The sequence below is a fragment of the Piliocolobus tephrosceles genome, chromosome 3 (genome assembly GCF_002776525.5).
Source record: "Piliocolobus tephrosceles isolate RC106 chromosome 3, ASM277652v3, whole genome shotgun sequence".
NCBI classification, from domain to species: domain Eukaryota; kingdom Metazoa; phylum Chordata; class Mammalia; order Primates; family Cercopithecidae; genus Piliocolobus; species Piliocolobus tephrosceles.
This window is the reverse complement of record NC_045436.1, coordinates 97744192-97769041: the sequence shown is the minus strand read 5'-3', so window position 1 is coordinate 97769041 and position 24850 is coordinate 97744192. Positions and strand designations below refer to the sequence as shown.

Genomic DNA, 24850 nt, shown 5'->3' with positions numbered 1-24850 from the left:
AATATTTGGTTTTAAAATACACACCTGTGTTAGTTCTCCATCGCTACATAACACATTACCAAAAATTTAGCAGCAAACACAATATATCTTCATTATCTCATGATTTCTGTACATCGGGAGTCAGTGCAGGCATGGCTTCACTGGGTTCTCTGTTTCAGGATCTGCAATAAACGTTTCAGCTGGGCTGTGTTCTTATTTATAGGCTTGATCAGGGAGAATGTGCTTTCAAGCATATTCAAGTTGTGAGCAGAATTCATTTTCCTGTGCTGTATGACTGAGGGCACTGGTCTTTTACTGAGTGTTGGCTGAAAGCTGTCCTCAAGTCCCAAAGGCAAATCAGTTACTTGCCATATCCATGTGGCCTCTCATTTGGCAGTTCGTGCATGGGTGTTTGCTTCCTCATGTCAAGCAGGAGAGCCTCTATCTTCAGTTGGCTAAGATGGAATCTTACATAATAAAACATAATCTTGGGAGTGACATCTTATCAGCTCTGCCATATTTGTTTGGCTAGAAGCGAATCACAAGTCCCACCCAGACTCAGATTATACAGTGCTTAATACTAGGATGTGGGGATCATGGGACCATCCTAGAATTCTAATGATCACAGCTTCCTAAAGCGTAAGTACTATATTAACCTTAGTGGAGTTTATGATTAAATTATACTTCTGTGTGTAACAAGTTTTAGCGGTATGTGTACATCTAGGTTTAGTACAAGCATACCTCAGAGATATTGCAGGTTCAGTTTCAGAACATAGCAATACAGCAAATATTGCAATAAAGCAAGTCAGATGAAATTTTTGGTTTCTCATGTGTATAAAAGTTATGTTTGTACTATGCTATATTCTATTAAGTGTGCCATGGTATTATGGCTAAAAAATGTATATAACTTAATTTAAAAATAGTTTATTCCTAAAAATTGCTAACACTCATCTGAGCCTTCAGAAAGCTTTAATCTTTTCATTGGTGGGAGGTCTTGCCTACCTGTTGATGGCTACTGTCAGAGTGGTGGTTGCTGAAGATCGAGGTGTTGTGGCAATTTCATAGAATAAGACAACAGTGAAGTTTGCTGCATCAATTGATTCTTCCTTTAATGAAAGATTTCTCTGTAGCATGCAATGCTATTTGAAAGCATTTTATCTTCAATAGAACTTCCTTAATATTTGGAGTTAATCCTCTGAAACCCAGCTGCTACTTTGTCAATTAAGTTTATGGAATATCCTAAATCCTTTGCTGTCATTTCAACAATGTTCACAGCATCTTCAACAGTAGTTTCCGTCTGGAGAAACCACTTTTTTCCCTCCTGCATAAGAAGCAATTCCTCATCTGTTCAACTTCTATCATGAGATTGCCACAATTCAGTCACATCTTCAGGCTTCACTTCTCATTCTAGCTCTCTTGCTATTTCCACCACATCTGCAGTCACTTTCTCCACTGAAGTCTTGAACCTCTCAAAGTCATCCGTAAGGGTTGGCATTAACTTCTTCCAAATCCCTGTTAATATTGATACTTCTTCCCATGAATTATGAATGTTCTTAAACGTCTAGGATGGTGAATCCTTTCCAGATGGTTTTTTAAAGTTACTTTGCCAAGATCCATCAGAGGAATCACTATATATGCTGATTATTGCCTTATGAAATATATTTGTTAAAAAATAAGACTCAAAAATTGAAATTGTTTCTAGATCATGGGCTGCAGAATGGATATTGTATTAGCAGGTATGAAAATAACATCAATCCCTTGTACATCTCCATCAGAACTCCTGGGTGACAAGGTGCATTGTCAGTGAACAGTAATGTTTTGAAATAATCTTTTATTTTCTGAGCAGTAGTTCTCAACAGTAGGCTTAACTTACTCAGTAAACCATGTTCTATAGAGCACAGGCAAAGATAGATTTAACATCATTCATAAGGACTCCCGGTTTTCTACATGGCAAATGAGCACTGACTTCAATTAAAATCACCAGCTGTATTAGCTTGTAACAAGAAAGTTAGTCTGTCCTTTGATGCTTTTCAGTCAGTCATTGGCATCTCTTCTCTAGTTATGAAAGTCCTAGATGGGATCGTCTTCCTTACAAGGCTGTTTTACCTATACTGAACATCTATTGTTTAGTGTAGCCACCTTCTTCAATAATCTTACCTAGATTTTTTTTTGATAACTTGCTTCAGCTTCTCCATCAGTACTTGCTTCACCTTGCACTTTCATGTTATAGAGATTCTTTCCCTAAATCTCATTAACTAACCTGTGCTGGCTTCCAACTTTTCTTCTGAAGCCTTCTCACCTCTCCTAGGCATCCATCACAGAATTGAAGTTAGGTCCTTGTTTTGGATTAGGCTTTGGCTTAAGGGAATGTTGTGTTTGGTTTAATCTTCTGTCCAGGTCACTCACATTTTCTCCATATTAACAATATGGCTGTTTCACTTTCTTATCATTGGTGTGTTCACTGGAGTAGCACTTCTAATTTTCTTCAAGAACTTTTCCTTTGCATTCACAACTTGGCTAACTATTTGGCACAAGAGGCCTATCTTTTGGCCTATCTTGGCTTTCAATATACCTTCCTCACTAAGTTTAATCATTTCCAGCTTTTAATTTAATGTGAGAGATGTGTAATTCTTTTCACTTAAATATTTAGAGGCTATTGTGGGATTATTAATTGACCTAATTTCGACATTGTTTTTTCTTAGGGAATAGGAAGTCTTTGGGAGAGGGAGTGTGATGAGGGAGCAGCCAGCTGGTGAAGCAGTTGGAACACACACAACATTTAATGATTAATTTCACTGTCTTGTAGCAGTGCAGTTCATGGTGCCCCAAAACAATTACAATAGTAACAGCAAAGATGACTGATCACAGATAACCCTAACATATATAATAACAATGAAAACGTTAAATAGTGCAAGAATTACCAAAGTGTAACACAGAGACATGAAGCTAGCTCATGGTGTTGTAAAAATGGCCCAATAGACTTGCTAGCTTCAGGAGGCCAAAAACCTTCAATTTGTAAAAAATGCAGTGTTGGTGAAGCATAGTAAAGCAATGTGCAATTGAAGGAGAAGGCATGCCTCTATTTACTTTCTCTTCTCTGCACTGTGTTGCTGTCATCCGTATGTTTATTCACTGCTCACTTGGACCTTGTGCAAGATATTTCTTTCTCCAAGATATTTAAAAAATATACCTCTGAAATAGATATTGTTGTTGTCTCATCCAGTTTGCTTTCACTAGGCCAATGCACTCATCCCTTTGGCCCAGTGAGAGCTGGTGTGCCTGGATATAACACCCACCTCTACCTCCACTCACTTTAGTGGGCAGTAGCAGTGATTCGCTAATATGACAGTACAAAGAACTGGTCCCTTGTGTCAAAGCACAACCAACTAGGTTTAATATATACTCCTGAGTGCCCAGTGGGGTCAGGCTGAAGTGAAGCTTCAGCCAAGACCACATCCTTGTTTATCCTTTCCTGCCCTATCCAACTTCACACACTCTACCTCCTAAATACTATAAATCACTTTCATGAGAATCCTTGTCTTAGGGTTTGCTTTTAGGCAACCCTTCTTGACACACTCTTTTAGATTTTTATCTTTAGATATGAAAGTCTGTAGGTGTTTGCATGTCAAAATTGTTTGAGTAGTAGCTATTCCTTTAAGAATTCTCTTTGACTTTACAGGAATTCAAAATGTTTGTTACATGAAATGGTGATGATGTGAATACTTAAGAAGGAAAATTCCAGGAATTATATTTGTCATGCAGCTAGAAGCCTTGTTGAGTTTTTACTACTGCTACATAGGCAGGCATGAAAGTCTGGCTTTTGGATACTTAGAAAGAGACTCTACAGAAACCCCATAACTGTTTCTTAGCTTGTTGTTGCAGTTTGAATTAAGACAAGTTATATAATTACCTTGAAAACCAAATAAAATTAATTATCAAAGAGCGCAAAATACAGACAAATACTTAAAAGAAAGACAGTGCAATTCTATTTACTGACATTTTAAAAAACTAATGCATAATTCTTCAACAACCCAATTTGTTTCTTTCTTAATAGAAAAAAATATTTAGACACAGTTATGTATTTTTTTCTGTTTTATTAACTCATTTTCAGAGTCCTATTTTATCCTTTTAGAGATTTCTGTTAAATTCGAGTATGACATTAATTGTCCTCAGCTCTTTCCTAGTTTGTGCAATAGGTAGTGGTGACATTCATGGTATCTACAAGCATGCAGTGTGACCACTGACTCATCACAACAGCCATGAGTAATGAACAGCCAGTACCCCATTCTGCTGAAAACCAACTGAAAACCAACTGTCCTATTCATTAATACATATATATATTAATCTATTTTTTCACTAACTTGTAATCTTACTTTAAAATCATTAGAAAACACTCTAAGGTAGCACTAAAGAAAATTTCCTGTTGAGGAAATGGGGGCAGGATTCCCTATTTAATAAATGGTGCTGGAAAAACTGACTAGCTATATGTAGAAAGCTGAAACTGGATCCCTTCCTTACACCTTATACAAAAATTAATTCAAGATGGATTAAAGATTTAAATGTCAGACCTAAAACCATAAAAACCCTAGAAGAAAACCTAGGCAATACCCTTCAGGACATAGGCATGGGCAAGGACTTCATGTCTAAAACACCAAAAGCAATGGCAGCAAAAGCCAAAATTGAGAAATGGAATCTAATTAAACTAAACAACTGCTGCACAGCAAAAGAAACTACCATCAGAGTGAACAGGCAACCTACAGAATGGGAGAAAATTTTTGTAACTTACCCATCTGACAAAGGACTAACATCCAGAATCTACAAATAACTTAAACAAATTTACAAGAAAAAAATCAAACAACCCCATCAAAAAGTAGGCAAAGGATATGGACAGACACTTCTCAAAAGAAGACATTTATGCAGCCAACAGACACATGAAAAAATGCTCATCATCACTGGCCATCAAAGAAATGCAAATCAAAACCATCATGAGATATCGTCTCACACCAGTTAGAATGGCAGTCACTAAAAAGTCAGGAAACAACAGGTGCTGAAGATGTGGAGAAACAGGAACACTTTTATACTGTTGGTGGGACTGTAAACTAATTCAACCATTGTGGAAGAAAGACAGTGTGGCGATTCCTCAAGGATCTAGAACTAGAAATGTCATTTGACCCAGCCATCCCATTACTGGATATATATCCAAAGGATTATAAATCATGCTGCTATAAAGACACATGCACACGTATGTTTATTGCGGCACTATTCACAATAGCAAAGACTTGGAACAAACCCAAATGTCCATCAATGATAGACTGGATTAAGAAAATGTGGCACATATACACCATGGAATACTATGCAGCCATAAAAAAGGATGGGTTCATGTCCCTTGTAGGGACATGGATGAAGCTGGAAACCACCGTTCTGAGCAAACTATCACAAGGACAGAAAACCAAACACCACATGTTCTCACTCATAGGTGGGAATTGAACAATGAGAACACTTGGACACAGGGTGGGGAACACCACTCACCGGGGCCTGTCGTGGGGTGGAGGGACGGGGGAGGGATAGCATTAGGAAATATACCTAATGTAAATGACAAGTTAATGGGTGCAGCACATCAACATGGCACATGTATACATATGTAACAAATCTGCACGTTATGCACATGTACCCTAGAACTTAAAGTCTAATTAAAAAAAAATAAATAAATAAATAAAAAGAAAATTTCTTGTTGAGGCAAATATGTCATTTTTTAAAAGAGAAAATAGTAACATTAGTCCTTTACATAAATCCCAATTTTATTGTATCAGGTTTGTTTAAGAAAGGAAACCTTTTATTAATTTATACAAGTATGTAATATAAATAACGAATCAGGGAATACACTTTAAATCATATCTATGGTCTTGAGTTGGCCTTAATTTTCCTTTACTTGCCAATATGTAAATCTTCAGGATAAGACTGTATGTATGATTTAGACTTGGAAACAAAATTCAAGTACAAATTAGAAATTTTATCGATCTCACTGTGACACATTCTTTGTCTCCATATACCACTTGGTCACCCAAGTATGACACTTGGAAATGAATTTTCACTTTATCTTCCCTTTCTCTGTCATCTTTACCTTATACCATATTATTTGTCACTAAGTTCAGCTGATTCTAATATCTAAACATTTCCCTGATCTTTATTTATTTGTCTAAAATATAAATGTGAATATGCCACTGATTTCCTTAAGACGCATGAAGGACTCCATTCATTCAGGATTTATTAAAGACCAGACTCCTTGTGTGGCTATAAGACCCTTCACAGTTCTTTCTGCCATTCGCCTATGTTTCTGCTCTGTTCCAGGTTAACAACCTTTTTGTTCATGAGGACTGTCATGCTTTCTCATTCCTCTCGACTTTAGCTCATTGAGTTGCGTCTGGCTGGCTGCAATTTCTTTCTTTTATTTCTACACCAAGAGAGGCACTGCTTATCAATCATGTCACCATTTAAAGGTTAACTCCTGAGTGCATTCTCTGTCATCTCTGGGCTTAGTTAGGGGTTTCTTCATGTTTTCTTTGCATATTGTGAATGCATCTCTGGTAGCACAGGATTATGAGTTCCTTTAGGATCTAGTCTGTGTTCTCTTTATCTTTTATTACCAGCATCTAGCCTAGCCAATTGCTTATCACACAACACTCAATAAATTGTGACTTTTGAGTGAGTGAATAATTATATGTTTATAGTCTACTTTATTAGTAGTGTTATTTTTTTAGATTGAGTGTCGCTCTGTCACCCAGGCTGGAGTGCAGTGGCACAATCTCGACTCACTGCAACCTCTGCCTCCTGGGTTCAAGTGATTCTCCTGCCTTAGTCTCCTGAGTAGCTGGAATTATAGGCATGAGCCACCACGCCCGGTTATTTTTTGTATTTTTAGTAGAGATGGGGTTTCAGCATGTTGACCAGGCTGGTCTTGAACTCCTGACCTCGTGATCCGCCCACCGTGGCCTCCCAAAGAGCTGGGATTACAGGTGTGAGCCACCATGCCCGACCTAGTCTACTTTAAATTACTAAACTGTTTCACTGACTCTAATTTTTTTTGGGGACTTTGAAAAATAGACTTCTCAGTCACCTATAATTTACTTTAGGTTCTTACAATATAAGACATGGTAAGCACTAAATAATCAATAAATATTGTTGTAATAAATGAATGATTTGATTGATGCAGTTCTGAAACCCTGCAAGGAAAGTCTGTTAGATTTCTTTTTTGTAACTATCTCATTGTATCATAACTTTTAAGAATCTTACACAGTTTTTGCAAAACTCAGTTTTACTGATTTCATTACTGTTTCTTTTGAATGTTAAATACAGACCTCAAACAAATATGCTATTATATGACAAAATCTGAACCTATTCCCTGCCTTTTTTAGTTTGTGCCTCTTTCAAATAATATCTTTAAAGTCAGAACATAACATTTTTAGATGTCATTTTTTCATGAACTATTGTGTTCACAGTAAAATTGTGAGGTACAGAAATTTTCCATATACCCCTTGCTCCCATACATGCATAACTTCTTCCATTATCAACACCCCTCACTAAAGTGGTATATTTGAGGGTACAACATTCTTTATCTAGACTTGAACTAATCTTAGGTATTGTCACAATAATTATTGCAATGTGTATATTTATTTAGACAAATATCCTCTAAATAGGCAAACTATGCCCAATACTACCAAATACTACTAATAATAGCATTGTGTAATACCCCATCCCAAAGAAAAAGACAAATAAGAAAATATAACAGTTTATATTCAAGAGACTCTTTGCTGAAGACAATGTCATGACAACATTTGGTGTTTCTTTCGTATGTTAACATTTACCTGTTGTTTGCAATGTTCTCGGACAGATACCATGGTGATTTTAAAGATAAGGGTTTACTCTCTGATTTTATTAAAGAGTTACCAATGCTTTAGGAAAATTTGGATGGGATGGTAACTGTAATGAAAAACTATGTGTGTTATAAATGTATTAGCGGTCAAGGATAATGGGCATTGGGAGGAAATAAATCAATTCTGGTTATAGAAAATCACAGAGCCAATGAAATACGATCATATCTTAAAAATGAAGAGGATTTCAACATTAGGAAACGAACAAGTTTGCGTAACTGAAAGTGTATCAGGAGGGAGAGTAGAGATGGGAAATCACTGATGCTAATGTATAGGGGTTCTTGTCTCCATTATCCCCAAATCACCACCCAGACTAGGTACATCTTCCTCCATTTCTGACTCTCATCCTCTAAGAGAAGTTCTGTTTTTTTCACAGACTAAGCACTGAAGGACATCAGACAAGAAAAAGTTCTTACCATTATGTAGCTTTGTTTACATAAAGAAGCTACATGGTAAGAAGCTGAGAAACAATGAGGAATGCGGAGAGAAAAAGGCATGCTTCAGGAGTTAAAGCGGAGAGGGTTGTTGGGGATTTGGTATGTAGGGAACTCCAGAGCACTGGTGAACACAAGAGAACTGGGTATTAGTGGGAGAAGTTGAGATGAGTTTCTATGGGTTAGAAATGGGATTTCCTTCAATGTTCCTAAAGAGAGGAAAGCAGAGTGGATTTCCATGACCATGTGGCTGCTGGAGTGAGTTTCCATAGATATGACTTGAGAGGCTTTTGCATGAGGACCTGATTTTTATTGGGTTTATTATCACAGACCTTATCTCAAAGATCTATAGAGAACTCAAACAAATATGCTATTATAATGGCAAAATATACTATATAGAGGCACTTGGTATGTTTTAGATGAGGATAAATGGTTACATTTCATTGGGATGATGGGATTATGAAAATGAAAAGTGAAAATCATGCCTGGAAAAGTAGTGCATTTCATGTGTGCATATTTGGAGGAGGGGCTGGTCGGCTTGTGATTGCCTTCAGGGTCACGTTATTGAGGTGAGTTTCACTGCAGCGGCAAGTAAATGACATTAAAGAGCTTTGTTCAGACAGTGAGGTGACCATTGTTATTCCTAGGAACCTTTTATCTGGCAGTTATGTGTATATGAAGGAGAGGAGAGACACTGAAGATAAGAAAGCTAATTACTTTAGGAGGCTGTTGAAATATTCTAGTGAAGAAGTGTCCAAAACTTTTTGATTGTACATCTCTCATGAGAGAAATTTGAAGCATACCAGGCATGGCAGCTCATGCCTGTAATCCCAGCACTTTGGGAGGCTGAGGCAGGAGGATCACTTGAGGCCAGAAGTTTAAGAACAGTCTGGGTAACATAGTCAGACTCTGTCTCTACAAAAATTTAAATGATTAGATGGGTGTAGTGGCACATGCCTGCAGTCCCAGCGAGTTGGGAGGCTGAGGCAGGAGGATCACTTGAGCCCAGGAGTTTGAGGCTACAGTGAGCTATGGTCACCCCACTGCATTCCAGTCTTAGTGAGACAGCAGGATGTTTTATTTATTTATTTATTTTCTAGAAAAAGAAAAAGAAAAAAGATACCAATTTGAAGCCCACACTACCACACTACCATATTGGATTGTTTGTTTATAATAATCTATCTATCTATCTATCTATCTATCTATCTATCTATCTATCTATCATCTATCTATCTTATGGACATTATAAAACATTTGGCCAGGTGCAGTGGCTCACGCCTGTAATCCCAACACTTTGGGAGGCCAAGGCGGGCAGATCACCTGAGGTCAGGAGTTCGAGACCAGCTGGGCCAACATGGCAAAATCCCATTTCTACTAAAAAAAAAACCCTAACAAACAAAAATTAGCCAAGCGTGGTGGTATGTGTCTGTAATCCCAGTTACCCAGGAGGCTGAGGCAGCAGAATCACTGGAACCATGGAGGCAGAGGCTGCAGTGAGCTGAGATTGCACCACTGCACTCCAGCCTGGACAACAGAGCAAGATTCCATAAAACAAAACAAAGCAAAACAAAACAAAAAAATAGAAATATGAATGCCCTAATTTATTGAAATATTACCCTTTTTAGGATATTTTGACCATTTTGAAAACTGCCCATGTAGAGAGAAGGTGACTACCATCTTACTACAGTTGTGGAGGTAAAAATAGCCAGGGTTGGGGACAACTGTAAAGGTTGTCACATTTGACCGACGATTTGGGCATAAGGGAGAGAGAGGTGGAATAATGACTCCCACATTTCAGACTTGTTAAAAAAATAAAATAGTAGTTTAAGTAACAGAAATGTGTTGTTGGTGTAAGAATATTGTTTTGAGGGGAATATAGTAAACCGGTTTTTGGCAAAGTTAATTCAGATTTCTAGTGAATGGTAAGGCAGAACAATCTGGCAGAAAATTGGAATTTCAGCATTGGAACCTAGGAGTGACATTGTGTGGTTGGAAATTCAAACTGTATATCCTCACATTCGATGTAATATATATAGCTGAAGTAAAGAGTTTAAATAAAGAAAAAATATCTGAGGAAAGAGGACGAATCTCTCAAGTCTGTTTCCATTCATGAAGCAGGTTTAGGTTTAGGGTACTAGGTAAGCAGAAAAGGAATGGTGTAAAGAAACAATGGAGAAAGATACCAGGATAAGATCGATTTTTTTTTTAAATTTATTTTTTATTTTTTTATTTTATTTTATTTTTTTTTTTGAGACAGAGTCTCACTCTGTTGCCCAGGCTGGAGTGCAGTGACACGATCTCATCTCACTGCAACCTCTGCCTCCTGGGTTCAAACAGTTCAAGCAATTCTCCTGCCTTAGCCTCCCTAGTAGCTGGGATTACAGACATGTGCCACCACGCCTGGCTAATTTTTGGATTTTTAGTAGAGACGAGGTTCACCATATTGGTCAAGCTGGTCTCCAACTCCTGACCTTGTGATCCACCCGCCTCGACTGCCCAAAGTGTTGAGATTACAGGTGTGAGCCACTGCGCCCGGCCGAGAAGATAAATCTTTAATAAACTCTAGTGTGTTCAGTAATATCAATGGTTGCAGGGAAACTTATGAACAAAAACTGAGAAGTCTATTGGACTAGCAATTAAAAGCCAGCTTCTTTGGGGTGATTAAAAAGCTACCATCTTTTGAAAATCTTAGAGAATAGATATATCAAAAGTCTAAAGATGGTACTGACTTAATTTTCTGAAAAGAAAAAAAATTATATTAAATGTAGACTTGAATGAGACATATTTCTAGAAAAACAGTTTTATTTTAAAGTTAATATTTTTAAATGTCAACTTCAATTAGGAGACAATATTTAAGTATTTTTAAAAATGTAAGTAAAAACTAAAGCCAGAGGCATGTCATTCTAACATAACTTTTTACTTTCATTGTTCTTTTATTTAAATATACATTTTTCATAAACAATTTTGTTAAACTAATACAAAATGCACTTACAAATTTACATATTTATTAACGTTGTGTTTGATTTTGTATTTTTTATTAATAATTTTATGTTTTGATAGTCATTATAGTTATTATTTTAATGGATGTATGATACTTCATCTCAAAAGATATTACAATTTCTTTTGGTTCTTGAGGTGATTTTCTACATAGAAGAGTGAAGGACCATCAGTCAAGTGGGACTACAGAAGGGAAATATGAATTTTCCTTATTTTCTTTGAATACATTGAGACTTGGTTTTTACCTCACATTTACAGTATTTGTTTTCTCTGTTGGGAGTTGTTTATTTTCTATTTGCGGTGGATGAAATAACATTTTACCCTGAAGTCCATGATTTACTCCTATACTTGATTAAAATACTGCATTTAGAACTTTATAATCATATGCTGAAATTTTGTTTAAAAACAAGATGCATCTCAAAAAGAAATTTTAACACATTTAAAGATGTTTTCTCATCTAACATGTTTTTGCATATGTAGAAAATTATGTCATGTTAGTGTTCTTTATGCTGTTTGATTTTGAGATGGACATCAAATAGTATGCCTAGAAACAAACTTTTGTAGATTCTTAAAACTGTGGTAGAACTTTTAAAGTCATTCAATTTTTCTGACTTAGAAATGAGTCATTGGAGAATCTAGTACTAATGGAAATCAACAGAGGAGAGTGTCTCCACTGAAGTATTGACAAATCTCCATTCAAGATATTGGTAAAAGTGTATAATATTTTTGCATCAAAATTTTTAGCTTGTAATAATTTTGATTAGTACATCAAATTGACCACACTGATAGAGTAAATCATCAAACTACTCATATAGGATGTAGTCATTTCAGATCACGTAATAATTATAGTCATCTCTCTGTATACTTGGGGATTGGTCCAAGACCTCCACATACGCCAAAACCAACACATATTCAAGTCCCAAAGTCAGTCCTGTGGAACCCACGTACATATAAAGTCAGCCCTCCCTATAGGTGGGTTTCCCATACATAGATCCAGTACATACATTTTTGATACACTTTGGTTGAAAAAAAAAATCCATATAAAAGTGGACCCATGCAGTTCAAACCTATGTTGTTCAAAGATCAACTGCACTTTACCCTCAGGAAAATGAAAAAATCTTCTTTGTTATAGCTAGAACCCATTTCCTCTTTTTCGATCTTCAGGAAGTAACTTTCCCAGTTTATTGATGTGTATTGTATGTAACAAAACTACCACATTTACTCTAGTAAAGCAGAGATCACATCGACAACTTGCCTTCAGTCCATCACCTCTGTCCTTTAGTTATAGAGGCAGTATAATCAGGTAGTATGCTATTCTTTGAGTAAGCATTGTGTGTGTATGCATGTGTGTCTTTATGAGTACATAAACCATTTAAATGTAGGTATTATAGAATGCAATGAATCTATAGTTTCCGTATTCAAAGAACTTAGAAGTTCATTTGGTGATAATAAAAGGTGAAGCTGGCTGGGCTTCTGGGTCTGGTAGGGACTTAGAGAACTTTTCTGTCTAACTAAAGCTTTGTAAACGCACCAATCAGCACTTGGTAAAAACGCACCAATCAGTGCTCTGTGTCTAGCTAAAGGTTTGTAAATACACCAATCAGCACTCTGTAAAATGGACCAATCAGCGCTCTGTAAAATGGACCAATCAGCAGGACATGGGCGAGTCCAAATGAGGGAATAAAAACTTGTCACCCAAGCCAGCAGAGGCAACCTGTTTGGGTCTCCTTCAACACTGTGGAAGCTTTGATCTTTGGCCCTTCACAATAAATCTTGCTGCTGTTCACTCTTTGGGTCTTCACTATCTTTATGAGCTGTAACACTGACCACAAAGGTCTGTGGCTTCACTCGTGAAGTCAGTGAGACCACGAACCTACCGGGAAGAACAAATAACTCTAGAGGTATCACCTTTATGAGCTGTAACACTCACTGTGAAGGTCTGCTGCTTGACTCCTAAGGTCAGCGAGGCCACAAATCCACTGGGAGGAATGAACAACTCTCCATGCGCCACCTTTAAGAGCTGTAACAGTCACGGCAAAGGCCTGTGGCTTCACTCCTGAAGTCAGCAAGATCACGAACCCACTAGAAGGAAGAAACCCCCTGCACATCTGAACATCTGAAGGAACAAACTCTGGACACACCATCTTTAAGAACTGTAACACTCTGGCCGGGCGCGGTGGCTCAAGCCTGTAATCCCAGCACTTTGGGAGGCCGAGAAGGGCGGATCATGAGGTCAGGAGATCCACACCATCTTGGCTAACACGGTGAAACCCCGTCTCTACTAAAAAAAAAAAAAAAAAAAAAAAAAAAAAAAATCTAGCCGGGCGAGGTGGCGGGCGCCTGTAGTCCCAGCTACTTGGGAGGCTGAGGCAGGAGAATGGCGTAAACCCGGGAGGCGGAGCTTGCAGTGAGCTGAGATCCGGCCACTGCACTCCAGCCTGGGCGACAGAGCCAGACTCCGTCTCAAAAAAAAAAAAAAAAAAAAAAAAGAACTGTAACACTCACCGTGAGAGTCTGCGGCTTCATTCTTGAAGTCAGCAAGACGAAGAACCCACTGGAAGGAACCAATTCTGGACAAAATAAGATACCTAGACATAAAGAACTACTTGGTACAAACTACATAATCAGGTACAAACCATATAAATGCTTGCGGTATTAAACAGTACAAGGTGGCTTGGAGATCAAGGGAAGGCTTTGCAGAGGTGAGTGTGGTGCTAGTTCTGGAAAGGATGTTATTATTTACACATAAATACACAGAAAACAGGAACAGAGGGAGATAAAGAAAACGGAAGAGAGAGGTATCTTCTGCCTCTCACCTGGGTGAATAGGCTGGCGATGAGCATTTTTACATATCTACCATGTTCCAGATTCTATGTCTCATGCTTTATAGATTTTTATTGATTAAGCATGAAGCAAATAAGATTAAGCATGAGGCAAATAAGAGGTTAATGTGTCTTCTTTTTTTTTTTTTTCTTTTTAGACAGGGTCTCCTCTGTTGCCCTGAGTAGCTGAGACTATAAGCACCTGCCACCACACGTGGCTAATTTTGTTGTATTTTTTTTGTAGAGGCAGGGTTTCACCATGGGGACCAGGCTGGTATTGAACTCCTGGGCTGAAGTGATCCTCCTACCTCAGTCTTCCAAAGTGGTGAATGTGTATTTAATAAATTATGCTGATGCTTTCCCACTCGGAGTCTTAGTTATCTTTGTTTTTCAAGTACCTTGCAGATTGACTTTTCTTGTCATCTTTAGCACAAACAAGTAGGATCATATGTTTAAAACTCTTTGACACTCCTTTGGGATTCAGGTTCTCTACAGACTTGCTAATGATTCCATAAAATGTCTAAATACTTTTCTCCAATTCTGGTTACATAAACATGCTTTTATAAAAATAAGTTTTGTAAAATAATCATGTCTGGAAATAATACATTAATAATGTTCCCCCTTTCACTGATGAGAAATGGGAGACACAGGAAAGACGTCTAAACTATGCAGTGAAACAGTGGTAAAGTCTATACTAATACCCAAAAACTGTCCAAAAATTCTATTTAAAAAATGTTAAGTGCTTTTAGATTCATGGTTCTGATAACGGGAGGCAGGGAAGTGTTGGGAGAAGAAAAGCGGGGTCCCTAGGGAGGACTCCATCCTTGGGTCTGTGCCCACAGTCCTAGGTGAGGACAGGCACTCCTGTTTCCATGCCCAAATGTTGCATTTCCCAAGACCACCCTGTTCTGCCATGCCCCCATCGGGCACAGACACAAGCAGCTGGATGTCAAGAGGAACACACTGGCAGAAGAACACGCTGGCAGACACCAGCAGACACCACAGACCATCTAGGGCTGGATGTCACTGAGTTCGGCGGAGGGCTGTGGGAGGAGAGCCTGGCAGCTGAGTTGCCTGACCCCAGGGGAAGACCGCCTTCCTGCTGGCCTCCCCATCCATCTGCTGAGAGCTACTTCCACCACTCAATAAAGCCTTGAACTCATTCTCTAAGCCCATGTGTGAGCCGATTTTTCCAGTACACTAAGGCAAGAACCCAGACACAGAAAGCAGTCTTTCCTTGCGATAAGGCAGAGGGTCTAATAGAGCTGATTAACACATGCCACCAGCAGATGGCAAAACTGAAAGAGCGCACTGTAACACACGCCCACTGGGACTGCGGAAGCTATAGACGCTCAATCCTAGACACTACTGTGGGGTTGGAGCCCATGCTCCCATGATCTCCCCATATGCATGCTCTCCCTCGTGGTATGCGCAGTGGTGCACTCAAAAAGGGAGCCATACTCCCATCGCAGCACCTGCGAGGGTTATCAGGGAATTTTTCCCATTTCAACTGGGGGGCTCATCTGGGATCCTCGAAGGTGAGTGTGAATGCAAAACTGTCAGATCTGTCTCTTTTCCAAAACCCTACCATCTCTTTCGTGCAAGTGGTAGGCTCTATTTACCTTCACTGAGTTTTAAACTGCCCTAACCGAGCCGGTCAAAACACCCAGACTTCGTCTATTTTCTCTCTCTCATGGTTTGAAATAGCTCTTATCTCTTCTTTTATAATGTTAAAGTTTTGCTACAGGCTGCCGCCATGTTACTAATTAAAGGAGTGTTTGGCTCAGCCATCAAAGGTGCAAATCAGACCAATTGTTCCTAGAGGTGCCATCTTCACTTCCACCCCAACAGCTGCAGACCCACACAGCTCAAGGCAGCTCCCCTTACCTTCTCCCCTCCCAGCTCGGGTGCCTGAGCACAGCCACAAGGGATTAGGGGGCAGGAGAAAACCATGGCGGTGGCCAGGAACCCACAGGGCACTTCTCGCCCAGTGTGCCAACGGAGCATTTCTACCCTGGCGGAGGAATTCAACCTGGTCTGAACTGGGGAAGGATGCAGGTGTAAAGTGACCCACTTGCACTGAACAAGGGATTCTTCTCCTAGGACCTTCCTTTTTGCCCCTTATACTGTTTTTCTCTTTTTCCCTTTTGTGTGAGAGGACAGACCCCTCCCAGCACTCTGTTTCTCATAGGGAAGTTGGTGGAGAAACAGCCCTTCTATCTGATAACTGCACATTTGGCCGGGCTCATTTGAAACACCCTAAACAGATACAAACAGCCTCTGAAATACCTTTTCAGTCCCAAACTCGATTCGAAGCTTCAGGCTATGACCAGGAAAGAAAAACCCCACGGCATAAATAGGCCCAGGGAACTCAATGGTTGTTGGCAGCAGGAAAAAATGGAGGCATAGGTGATGGCGGTTAATTCCTATTATCTAGGTTTTCCCTGCTTCCTGGGCACGTATCTCATGGGTACCTGTGGCCGGCACCTGTCAAGGTCACCAGGACTCAGGGATAAGAGGTGGAAGGGAAGGGACAACGCCTACTTTGCTTTCTCTCACACCCTGTGTTTTTGCTAAAAGAAGGAAGGGAATGAGGGACACCTCTATTCCCTGTCTTTCAAAATGGGCAACTGGCTCTCCTCACCAGCCCCAACTAATATTCCTCTCGAGTGTATCCTGAACTATTGGGACTGCTTTGACCCTCAGAATCTGTAGGAAAAATGATTCATAGTCCTATGAACAAAGGTTTGACCAAATTATAGTTTACAGCAAGGACAGACTTGGCCTCAGGAAGGAACCATTCATTTCAATATTATCCAGCAGTTGGAACTTTTCTGTAGATGTGAGGACAGATGGTCTGAGGCCCCACATGTGCAGGCTTTCTATAGTTTACAAGGCAATCCAGACCTTTGCTGATAGTGTGGAATTGATCCAGCCCTCCTGTTTGCCATCTCAGAAAAGACTGCAAGGGGTAAGCCTGGGGAATTAAAGAGTTCTGGAGGCACTCCTAGCAGAGGAAGGAGCTCCTTCAAGCCCTGCTCCTCTGGGTCCACCTCAATCTCCCTCTTCAGCTTCAGTGTCTCACTCACCCCCTCCTAAAAATCCTCACCCTGAATAAGCCCCAGTCTCACTCTTGCCCCTTCAACAAATGCTCAGTGAATTTGGACCCAGTAAGGTCCAGGTCCCCTTCTTCCTACAGGAGTTAAAGCAAATTAAAGGGGATGTTGGCAAGTTTTTGGATGACCCTGATAGATACATAGAGGCTTTCCAGAATTTCACCCAAGTATTTGAACTCTCCTGGAGAGACATTATGTTACTTTTGAATTAGAACCTCACAGACACTGAGAAACAGGCCACTCTACAAGCAGCAGAGAGATTTAGTGATCAGCTTTGCACCACATATAGCATCAGAGAAGGGAGCAAATAGTATCCAACTGGAAGAGAAGCAGTACCAGTGAATGACCTTAATGGGAACCCAGTGATGTAGCAGTTAACAGGTGACTGGAAGAGGAGACACTTTCAAGTGTGCATAATGGAGGGCTTACATAGGACTAAGACCAAGCTCTCAATTATACTAAGTTGTCTGTGATTGACCAGGGATTTGATGAAAATCACATTGCCTTCCTGGAGAGGCTAAAAGAGGACTTGGTAATGCACACCTCTCTATCTCCTGATTCAGTCCAGGGAAAGCTAATCCTATAGGATAAAGGTATTACTCAGGCAGCTCCTGACATCAGGAGGAAGCTACAAAACCGGGACCTGGGACCAGATAGCACATTAGAAGACGTCCTGAAAGTGGCCACCTCAGTCTTTTACAATAAAGAAAGGGAAACACAAGAAAGGGGCAAAAGCTTGAATGACCACTGTGCAAGGCCACAAACCCTAGAATTCCCAGTGTACGCCTGTTAACTGCTACAGATGTGGCAAGAACAGTTATCTTTCTTTCAAAGTTTAACCGCTCCCATACAAGGTTTAATTTATTTATTATTTTATTATTATTATTATTATTATTGAGACAGAGTCTTGCTTTGTCACCCATGCTGGAGTGCAGTGGCATGATCTCCACTCGCTGAAAGCTCTGCCTCCTGGGTTCATGCCATTCTCCTGCCTCAGCCTCCCGAGTAGCTGGGACTACAGGCTCCCCCCACCATGCCCGGCTAATTTTTTGTATTTTTAGTAGAGATGGGGTGTCACTGTGTTAGCCAGGATCGTCTCGATCTCCTGACCTCATGATCCACCCGCCTCGGCCTCCCAAAGTGCTGGGATTATAGGCGTGAGCCACTGTGCCCAGCCACAAGGTTTAATTTCTTTCACCAGGGTGAAACAGCTCTGGGTTTTGCAACAATAATGTTCTTGTTAGTATATTTCACTTCTTATCTCTGTAATCTTTAGCATTAAATTATTTCCTTGTATAATACCCATGTTTAAACCATGCATACTTAACCTTATAAAAATTTTTTTTTCTCTCATGTGTAGAAGCTATCAAACTTCAAATGGTCAGGCAACCAGATCCTCAGATGATGGCTCCCCTTTGCAAGGAACTCTGAAATTAACCTCTGGGAGGAATCTGATTGCCATTTTACCCAAAACAATGCCCCTGTCAGCAGGAAGCAGCTAAGACCAACCATCATCCATATTATAAGGGCAGTTAGATGTACCTCTTCATAACAGGGAAATGATACGGAAGAGGGACTAGGAAGTGCTGGGAGAAGGGCAGAGTTCCTGCTGAGGGCCCCATCCTTGGGCCTGTGCCTACAGTCCTAGATGAGGACAGGCACTCCTGTTTTTGTACCCACATGTTGCATTTTCCAAGACAGCCCTGGCCTGCCATGCCTCCATCCTGTGCCTATAAAAACCCCGGGACCTTAACGGGCACAGACACAAGTGACTGGACGTTGAGAGGAACACATCAGAAGAAGAACGCACCGACAGACATGAGCAGACTCTGGCAGGCCATCTACAGTGACACGACGTGGAGTTTGGCCAAGGGTGGTCGGAGGATAGCCCGGCCACTGGGTGGCCCCACACTAGGGGAAGACGACCTTCCCACTCCATTCCCTTTCCGGCCTCCCATCCATCTGCTGAGAGCCACTTCCGTTATGCAGTAAAACTGTGCACTCATTCTCTAGGTACACATGTGATCCAACTTTTCCAGTACACTAAGGCAAGAACCTGGGATACAGAAAGTCCTCTGTTCTTTAATAAGGCAGAGGGTCTAATGGAACTGATTAACACTTGCCACCTGCAGACAGCAAAACTGAAAGAGTGCACTGTAGCACATGCACGCTGGGGCTTTGGGAACTGTGAGCACTCAACCCTAGATACCGCTGTGGGGTCAGCTCCCCCTATGAGCTGCCTGTTTGCATGCTCCCCCTAGGCATATTAGCAGTGGGGCACCCAAGAAGTGAGCCACACCCCATCACATGCCTTGTTCTGGGGATTAGGGAACTTTTCCTCTTTCAGTTTCTGTATTATATTGTGTATTTTCAGAGGCAAAGAACTCCGGACTATTAATTAGTACTATGCTTCATGAGCCTTCTGAAGTATGTTGAATGCAAGGCTAGTTAATCATATGACTTTCTTACACGCCCATAGTGTCCCTGATTGTTGAAGCACACATAGTGAAACAGGAACAGACTCCAGTTGCCATTCAGGTGCTGAAACTAGCTAACCCACATTTAATGAACAATAGAGTTGTGCAAAAAAGAAACTTTTTTTAAAGTTGTTTGTTTCTAACAGTAGATGATAGTAAAAAGAGGTATAGACAACAAAAGGAATCATATGAGAAATACAGAGAATGAGATAATTGGGCAAAATTTCAAGACGTTTCCTGAAAATGTAGATGTTGTTCATTTTGCAGGATGAAGAAAAAGTGAAGTAATCGTGAAGATTGCCTTTGAGTATTCTTGTATTAATTTCATTGAAGATGGTGATTGATCTCTGTTAGAATTTCGTTTTGCTATCTTATAGGTAAGGGAGAAAGCACTTCTCTTTTTTTTCTTTTTTTAAGCACAATATAATGTCTCTGCCATTGGGTTGAATATGTCTCTATAATCTACCCCTGTAATCTATTAAATTCCCTGGAAAGCAGTTGACAGTCAAGTGTTCAATAATGAGTGATCTATCCTGGAACCTGCATAAGTAGGTTTCATTTTGCTTAGTATATATTAGGTTGGTGCAAAAGTAACTGCAGTTTTTGCCATTACTTTTAATGTAAAAAACACAATTACTTTTGCAACAACCTGATATATAGTTTTCACTTGGTCATTTAGACAAGACATTAAATACTGCTTTTTGTTTTAGAAGTCTTTGCTTTTCAGTCTAGTAGTAAGTTTCTTTCACATTAGCTTTTAAAAAATGAATCTTCATTTCAGTTCTGAACTTTAAGTTGTAATTTCAATGACTTTACTATCTGTAATGTTCTCTGTCATTATTACTAAGTAAATCACAAGAACCTTGTTTCCAAAATAATTTTGAGAAACAATTTGAGAGTTTATACAGAAATTTCTAAGGTTTGGTAATAAAAAATATTTAAAGCTCCTGGAAGGATTTATATTTACACAGTTTCCAGATATGGAAATAGTAACTTGCTGATGTTTTAATAAAGAAAAATCTTGAATGCCCAACATTGATCAATGTTTTCTTTATTTTACTTGTACTGAAATGAGAGCATTTATTTAAAAGTCAGTCTGAACACTCAACTGTCTATTGTTGTGTCCTGTGTAATCTCACATATGTGATTAAATACAAAACCTATGTGTTTATTTGTTCTTTTGGAAACCTATTTAGTTTTCCTTTCGAGACCCCTAAAAATAATAAACTTTTTTTATGTTTAACTCATATTTCTTATTCAAAGTATTATCATATTAAAATGCAAACCATCTCAACAAAATTTTTATATTTTCCTTGTAGTTAATACTTACTATGAAAGTTATAGGTCTGGGATAGAGATAATTATTGAAAAACTGTCTTTAAGTAGAATGCTTTATGCTATCAAAGTCTTAAATCAATCATGACAACGCTGTTCACAGTGACTTGTTTCTTTATTACCCCAAGGCTTACTGGTTGATTTTTGACCATTCTAGCACCTTTGCATATGAACACATTCCCATTTGATTTCTGCTGTTAAATGTCTATTTAGACTGCAGTTCTTGTAATTTTATAAGATGATTTCCTGGATGATTTCTTCATTTTCTTGACATTACAGGTACCATATTCAGCTATTTTACTTTTCTCTGTAGCTTCCTTGTGGGTCCTTGGAGACAGGGGTGGTAAAGAGAATTTCCCACCTTTGAGGTCTCACTTTTCATGGTTAGTGTAATTGTATTTTCTCAAGCAACAGTTTCACTGACAGTGACATGTTTCTTCTTAGTTCGTTGTTATTTATGTCTTTTCAAATTCCCAGGAAGTGTGATTTCTAAAGCATGGTCACTAAGTAGGTTACTATTGTTCTTAAAGTGGAAATTACATTAGTGGAGCAGAAAATCAGACTTTTCTTGTAGTTCCCACCTCTTAATTCATTTTGATTCAAAAAAGCATTTAGCAAATACATAGTTCCAGGTCTTCATAATCCAGAGATGAGCAAGATCACTTCAGTGTCAAAGCCATAGCCCTTGGTCAGCAGAAGACAAGTTAGAGGCTGATGACTGACTTTCTGATTCACAGTTGTTGAAACATCTCCACACTGACCATAACCTTCTAGGAAAATTAGTTAGTATATATTTTGCTTAGCTTTCAAAGAAGTATATGTGTAATTAATTTTATTTTAGGTTTTTGATTGGATGAATGAAAAGAGAGAAAGCCAAAACATTATTCTATCTTTTAGGATAACCTACTAGTAATATCCTTAACTTTTATATGTGATTTGGATCTGGGGACTTGAAACAGTAGATTTACAAAGTTATTTCTTGAATTATTCTGTTCATAAATGGAATAAAAATCTAAGAAAGCTGTGAATGAGTATGACCAAAAGATTTTTCTATTTTGAAAGATAAAATCATGACAATATAGAGAAAGAATAACATAGTTAAAAAAAAAGACCAGTGAAAATGGAATGTAATTATGTGTTATTTTGTGAATTGTTATTCCTGATACATGAAGTGTGCACACCAATCCGAACTGAAGGTCCAGCTTGTGAAGGTCTTGACCTAATAACATCAAAAGCTATATGTCAGTTACATTCTTCCTTTCTACTCCATTCTTTCTTACTATTCTCTGCAGATTTGTTTTTAAATGTGTTTCACATGTTTCTGAATAAGAGAATGTAATCTAGTGATGGTTAATTTTGTATGTCAACTTAACTGGGCCATGAGATGCCCCGATATTGGGTTAAACATCATGCTGAGTGTGCCTGTGAGAGTGTTTTAGGATGAGACCAACATTTGAATTAGCAGGCCAAGGAAAGCAGACTGCCCTCCCTGTGAAACTGGGGTGGGCTTCATCCAGTCAATGGAAGGCCTGAATAGAGCAAAATGACTGACACTGCCAGGTAAGAGAAATTTCCTCTCCTCTGACTGCCTTTGAGCTGAGACTTTGATCTTTTACTGCTTTCAGACTGGGACTTGGACTGGAACTTACTTCACCAGATCTCGTGGTTCTCAGGCCTTGAGACTCAGGTTGGAACTATGCTATCAGCTTTCCTGGGTCTCCAGCTTGATGGCTACAGAATCTATGACTTCTCAGCCTTTGTAATTGTGTAAGCCAATTTTTCATAACAAATCTCTATTTATCTAGAAACAATAAATATATATCTAATAGACATGAAGTTTTGTGCTTCATAATGACATCGCAATGAGGGAAGGCATATACAATGGTGGTCTTGTAAGATTATAATGGAGCTGAAAAATTCCTATCACCTAGTGACATCATAGCTGTCATCATAGGGCAGTTACTTTAAGTTTAGTATAGCCTAAATGTAAAGTGTTTATAAAGTTTACAGTAGTACAAAGTAATGTCCTAGGCCTTTACATTCACTCACCACTCACTTACTGACTTTCAGTCCTGCAAGCTACATTCATGGTAGGTGCCCTATACAGGTGTACTTAAAAAATCTTTTATACCATATTTTATTGTACTTTTCCTTTGTTTAGATATACAAATACTTACCATTATGTTAGAATTGACTGCAGTATCTAGTACAGTAACATGCTGCTCGAGTTTGTGGCCTAGGGACAATAAGCTATACCATATGGTCAAAGTGTATAGTAGGCTACACTGTCTAGGTTTGTGTGAGTGCACTCTATGATGTTTGCATGATGACAAATGATGCGTTTCTCAGAATGTATCTTCATTCAGTGATACATTACTGTATATCTATCTAGGTAAATATATTTATGAAATATATATTCTATTATAAATACACAGTTATGTAGTTTAAAGAACTATTGGTTCTTTCTCTGGAGAACCCAGGCTAATATATAATTATTTTCTTTAGAATATGTTCAGAATCAGTTAGTCATTGTTCAGCTTGGGTAAATCCAAATTCAAACTCTTCCCTCTCTCTACATCTATTATTATTCCCTTCATCTCCAGGTTTCCCTCAGCATAAAACAGTCAAATGTCAAGAGAAGGGTTAAAGATGTACAACATCTTCATGGGCAGTTACACCCTTCATCTATATTCCAACCTATTTTCAATTATCACTGTAACATTGCTGTTAGCATTAAGAGTATAGACAGGTAAATGTATTTTTACCTTTTCTTTTTCTAAAGTTGTCATTTAAGATGAATATATAAACATATTCAGAAGATAGATATATTATCTATCTTCCATAGGTAATGAGGATCAACTGTATATTGTGAATTTACCTACTCACTGAAATTTATTTGGAACCCCAGAATCAATGCTTGGTTATCTGCAGACGTGCATGTATATGTAAAGAGTGGCAAAAAATTTGAGTCACCCAAAACACATGTTTCCAGCTGAAGGTGAACAAAGAGACACTTTGCCTTCCTGTTTCTGTTCCCCTATGATAAACAAGTGGGTGTTTTGTTAGTTTATTTAGTGTGTGTGTGTGTGTGTGTGTGTGTTTTGCATTTTCTTCATCATTTTTTTTTTGTTTAATGGTCCCCAAGCATAGTTCTGAAGTGCTGTCTAGTGTTTCTAAGTGCAAAAGACTGGGACGTGCCTTATGGAGAATGTAGGTGTGCTAGATAAATTTCATTCAGACATTAATTATAGTGCTTGGCCATAAGTTCAATGTTACTGAATCAACAATATATACTGAATGTGATTTTAAACAGAAATATACATAAAGCAAAATTCTATATTGGTCAGTTGATAAAAATGTGACCACAGGCTCACTTGAACCTAACTCTGCATTTCCCATAGAAACAATGGTTCAGTATTCATTAATTCAGTATTTGTCGTAATTTTATATAACCACAACATACATAATTACCATGAATAACAAGAATCAACTGTATGTGGTATGAGTAAGAAGAGAGAGTGTTAATTTTTCTCCAGGCTCTTGTTGCATGTTCTTAAGTTTGTTATCTTGATTTAACTTCTAGGCTACAGTTTTCCAACTGTTTAATAAGAATGATAATTCCAGAGCCACAGTCTGAAAGTGTTGTTTTCAAGATTGAATAAAGTAATATCTATAACATTGCTTTGTAAACTGAAATGATGCAACAGGAGCAGACAGCATTATTTATTTAAAGGGAAGAAAATATGCTAGAGATTTTATAAT

At 38.7% G+C, this 24850-nt stretch overlaps 1 long non-coding RNA gene across 1 annotated transcript in view; it reads right to left on the bottom strand.

Moving 5' to 3' along the window:
- The window catches only part of LOC113224974, a 29754-nt gene extending 13220 nt beyond the window's left edge, over nucleotides 1-16534 (bottom strand). Inside the window, exon 1 of the long non-coding RNA XR_003309593.1 lies at nucleotides 16450-16534. This is a non-coding gene — a long non-coding RNA (uncharacterized LOC113224974). The remainder of the gene's footprint in view (nucleotides 1-16449) is intronic.
- Between the last annotated feature and the right edge of the window lie 8316 nt (nucleotides 16535-24850).